Genomic DNA, 5425 nt, shown 5'->3' with positions numbered 1-5425 from the left:
TCTTCTTGGAACAATGCAGGAAATTATTTGTAAAGAATCATTTGGTGGGGAAAAATGCCAAAGTGTTTATGGAACATTATCTCCAACAAATAAATCAACCATCTCTATGTGGTGACTGCAGGTATACAAAAAGAGACTGCTGTTTCTGCCTGTTCAACTGCTCTTCAGGTCCGATAGCATGCCAGGCATAGAACTGTGGAAAGACAAATACTGAATTAGCAAATACAAATACTAAGTTAGCTTGGAAAGCTTTATTACTGATGGCATTTAGAGAGAGGGCAAAGCTAGAATCATAGAAAATTAGGCTTGGAAGAGACCCTAGGAGGTCATCTAGTTCAATCCCCTGCTCCTAGTAGTACCATCCCTAACTAAATCATCCCAGCCAAACCTGGGATCTAACACCAATCTGTAGGAAATAAGATTCCTGTGGTTTCAACTAATTAATTTGTCATGACCCAAAAGGCATGATTGTGTGTGTGCTTTGGCACCAGAATTATCCCCGCCAAGTTGCAGAGCATTGCACGGGAGAGTTTCCTGTAGCAGAGGAAACCCCGGTGCAGGGACCAGTTTCCCGCCTTTTCTGCAGCTTCTTTTGCAGAGTGCATTGCTCATGTTGCAAGAGGAATGCATGGTGCAAAAGAGTTCCCGCCACCGGTATGCAAATTTGTTCCCCATAATTGGCTAGTGCTAAATTATTCACACATGGCAGCTAGCGATTGGCCTGTTAGCCGTATAAAGGGCTTGAGCGGTTTCCGCCCAAGCCGAAGAGGACTCCACATCCATCTCGTGGGGACTCTGGGTACATGGCAGGGTAATAGAAACCCTGTGTGAGATCCAGAGGAGCGTGGCGGCCTGATCCACCGCCCACCTCTTCCCGTCTTCGAACGCAACTTTTATAAGACGTATTTACGATTCCTATTTTGGTGGCTCGTTCACCCAGAGCATCCGGAGCTCTGCACCGTGGAGCCTAGCAACCTCCACGAGACCGTCTGTGTTGTTTGTCTGTAACTGCAACTTAATCAAGCTTTCCAGCCTACACCGCTGCCATCTTGGTATAAGTAAACAATCTTTTAAACTACCGCTACGCGTCCGTGCCTAATTCCAGCTCGAAGGCCTTCCCTCTCCGCCCCGGCGTGCCCGGGCTGCTGGCCACAGCCCGCGTGCAGCGCGAAAAGGGCTCGGGTTGCTCCCGGCCTGCACATAATTTAGGGCTGTTTCCACTCAGGATGCAACAAAGCGCATTATAGGCATCGCTTCGGGAAGTACAAGGGGAACAAGTACTTCATGGATGCCAATGAAAGTTGAAGGTGCTCAGAAGGAATGGGAGGGAATTGTTTTCCTGTTTTATGACTATATCCCTAATAATTAGATACTATTCAGGCAAGAGAGAGAGAGGTTAATTTTAAAGCTGAGTGCTTTGAGCACACATCTGAGAAACCCAGGTTAAAAATCCTGATCTACTGAATATGGAATTAATCACCTAAAGTGTAAGAGCTTTGGTGGCAGATAACAGAACAAGGAGCAATGAGCTCAAGTTGAAGCAAGAGAAGTTTAGGTTAGATAGTAGGAAAAAAATTATCACTAAGAGGCTAGTAAAACACTGGAACAGGTTACCCAGACAGGTGGTGGAAGCTCCATCCTTGGAGGTTTTTAAGACCCAGCTAGATAAAACCTTGGCTGGGATGATCTAGTTGGGGGATGGTCCCACTCTGAGCGGGGGGTTGGACTAGATGATCTCCTGAGGTCCCTTCCAACCCTAATTTACTATAATTCTAGCTCCTCCAGGAGGACACTGAGAAGCACGCACCCCAGAACAGTTACCCTCATGGAGAAGGCACTTATGCAGATGGTGGGAGATTTGTATTCAAGACCCTTTGACTTAAGCAGATTGAAGATTTCAACCTGGGTCTTCCAGACTCTCCCCAAATGCCCTACCCGCTGGGGCATTTGCTAATTCTAGGGCAGGGCTCTCTTTCTGTTTGATGTCAACCAAGAATTCCATCCTGGCCCTGCAAAACCTTCCCTAACAAGAATTTAATCAAATGTTGCCATTTTTACACCGTGTTTCAGCTTCAATGAATCAATATTTTTATAGGAAAACCAATTTTGTTGGAAAAATTCCCAAGCAGATGTAAACCTCAAGATCTACTGGATCAAATAGTTACCATAGAATTAATTGTAGCCTGTTAGAAATATATTTACATATTTTTCTTATTATGCACTTTAAATAAATGCAGCTGTATAGGAGAGAAATGTCACTAGATTCACTCTTAGCACCAAGAGGAAGAGCTCGGAGGTAACTAGACCATAGAGCACTTATACATGTGCTGGACATCTGTTCTGACGCATGTTAATTAGATTAACTCGATTAATTGAGTCTGCTGGAGCATGCTAACTAGTGTGCTAACAGCAGCCTCTATCACAACTATTCAGTGTCCCTGTGCTTCAAAATGGCGGAGGGGTGCTTTAACTAAAGTTCATTGAATGAGCTTTAGTTAAAGCGCCCCCATGGCCATTTTGAAGTTTGGGATGCTGAATACATGTGATGCTGCAGGTGCTTTAATTAGAGTGGATTTTGGTGTAAAAAAGACGCCCGTTAGGTGGTGCAGTGCATCCTCAAAAATCTTGGTGTTCTGTTTCTATGTGCTGGTTGGGAGGACCAACAACCCAAGTATCTGGGCTGCTTAAGAAGATGAAAGAGAAAGGAAGTTTTGCCACTAGCCCTGAGTGAAGGAGTGTTTGGATAATACCTTTTCAGCCTTTGTTTGTAGATCAAATCCCAAGCTGATTGATAGCAATGAGACAATGTCTTTCAAAAGGCATTGGGTCCATAAAGTTGTTTTGCCTGATCTGACAGTAAAGAAGCAACTCGGATGGTATTCTCCTGTGCCAGGGTAAGTGCGGCCAGTCTTTGAGAATTTTTTATGGCTTCCCAGAGATGCAGAGGGTTTATCATTCCAACAGATATTTTTGACTCTGAAAGGTATAACATAATATTTCTTAACAGGCACACTGGTACTAAGGACACTTCCAAAAGCTGGATCCTTGATTACCTAGATCAGTGGTTCCCAAAATAGGGGACATGGTGTTTAATGAATGGGGTTGGGCACCCCACAGAAATTCAAAATGGGTTGGATTAGCAGTGGGGGTTGCAAGCCAGCTGGAAGTGGGATTGCCCCAGAAAACAGATTAGGAACTGCTAGTTTAGATGGCAGAGGCTTTGCTGGGGTGAAGCTTGCTTAGATTGCAATATTCTGTGTTTACACGCTCGCTTGTAGTACATGTATTTTTTCAGACTGTCCAGTGATACTTCCAGACTGGCTGGAGGACTAAACCATTGTAAGGACCTGCTCTGATTGCCAACACCTTGCATAGCCTTTTACATTAGTACAGAATTGGTGGGACATGCTAATCGGGCAGTGTTTTACAGCTACTGTGAACAAATGCAGATGACCATACCAGGTGCATGAGAGCAAACGGTTTGATCTTTAGTGTGTCAGTTTTTTTTCAAGGCAGTCATTCTTTTTCTCATTGTACAAGGACAGCAAGAACTTTAAACCTATATTTAACTGGTGAGAATCCAGTAAGACGACATTCTCATTCACAGGCAAGGCATGACTAATATCCCTTGTGCTCAGCAGTGCATAAACAGAAGCATGCAGGAGGCATAAGACAAATACAGGTAAAAAAAACTCTCTCTCACTCTCTCCTGTTAAAGAAAAATATAAATTTAAATTAAACTGGTGATTTTTTTTTTCTTCTTTCCTTCAAAAGTTGCGTGTGACATTTATTGCCATTTGGGTGGTGGCCAGAGATGTGTGGTTTTCTATTTAATCCACAGAACAGACGCACCACACGTGATGGCACTGCAGGACTCCTCTGCTGATGTGACTCTGCTCCCCTCTTAGTTCCAACTGGTAGCTTCCCTTTCAGTGCAAATTCATTGACCTCTCTGCTGTGAATATTAAGGTAACTTTTATTGCAGCGTGGGCTCTCATTCACTGGAAACTGGATGATTCGATTTAGCTGATTGTATTACACCCATCTCCACAGTCTTAGAGCACCCTATGGAGCAGAAAACAAATGGGAGTGATTCATCCTTGGCTTATGTTCTCCCCATAGGTGGGAGGTAATTTTTTGGATTGCAGTTTTCAGTTGCTTTTATTGTGTTAGTAACTTGCTGCTGTGTAAGGAAAACAATGTGGGAAAGGGGAGATTAACTTCTGGTCCCGAAGCCAGTCAGGTTTATGATCACTCTTGTATCCTGTGGCTGTGAGCCAGAGCTGCGGCTCAGCCATGAAGAAGACCCTGATTCTGCTGCGTTCTTGAGATGGACAGTGCTATTATTCTCGTGGAGGGAGGATCGCAACTATCCAGAGACATAGAAACCTAGATGTTGAAGCGGTCTTGTTCCACTGAAGCTCTTAGGAATAAGCATCACAAGCCTTATTCAATTTGGAGATTGTGGATAGTCCAGAGGTGAGGGCAAAGCAGGAGCAGTTTTTTCACGTTACTTTTTGAATCAAGCCAAACCATGGTGGTGTACGCTAAAACCAACCCCCTATTTTAGACTAATAACCACTTTAACATATCTAACAGATCTGTTAGTCATTGCTGACCCAGGCTGGATTTGAACCTGTAGTGAATGTTTCTGCCTAGTCAAAAAATCAGTCTCAGCTAGCCTAATTTGTATTATTTTTGTGTGGGAAGGAGATTTCACGCCTATTTAGGCCTAATATAGTCTTCCTTAGCATTTATTTTCCCCCCCAATTTTCTTGGCCTCTTCAAGGCTCCATATCACTTGGATGGAGAAGGACTGGGTACAGGTTCCTTGGAAGTCAACCTTAGCTAGAAGGATGAAAATATCCTGGTATGAAATGGAAAGCTTTTAGTCAAAAGATTAGCTCACAGTAGCTGTGAGAGAAGTACATCCCACATGTATATAAATATCAATGAGACCTCTATATTTTGCCTTGATATTCAGTTATGCACTATCTGTCAAAGGTGTTAAGGAGATTGAAGGAGTGAGAGGAAAAAAATCCTCAAGTTGAATAAAGCAAGTCACTGATCAAACCTTATTAACTCTTGTCATTTGCAACACCCACATCAGAGGAAAGAATTACCACCACCTGACACAAATCCCACACATACAAGATGCAGGAGTAACGCAGGAGAAGAGAGATGAAAAGGAATGAATATTAAGGCAATCAGTCAGAGAGAGGCTTCATCTGCTGCATCCAACTACTCATGGAGTAAAAAATAAAATGCAATAAGGGATTTGTATAGGCAAAAAAAAAAAAAAAGCAGCTGGGACACACTAGGGAGGTGAGTCAAAGCTTGGGAAACTGAACAGCAGATGAAGAAGAACTCATCTTTATCAAACATGGATGGATAAATATCAGTGAACTGAGAAATAATGAATGCC

Source organism: Alligator sinensis, unplaced genomic scaffold (assembly GCF_000455745.1).
Source record: "Alligator sinensis unplaced genomic scaffold, ASM45574v1 scaffold307_1, whole genome shotgun sequence".
Classification (NCBI taxonomy): domain Eukaryota; kingdom Metazoa; phylum Chordata; order Crocodylia; family Alligatoridae; genus Alligator; species Alligator sinensis.
This window is presented reverse-complemented; position numbering follows the sequence as displayed.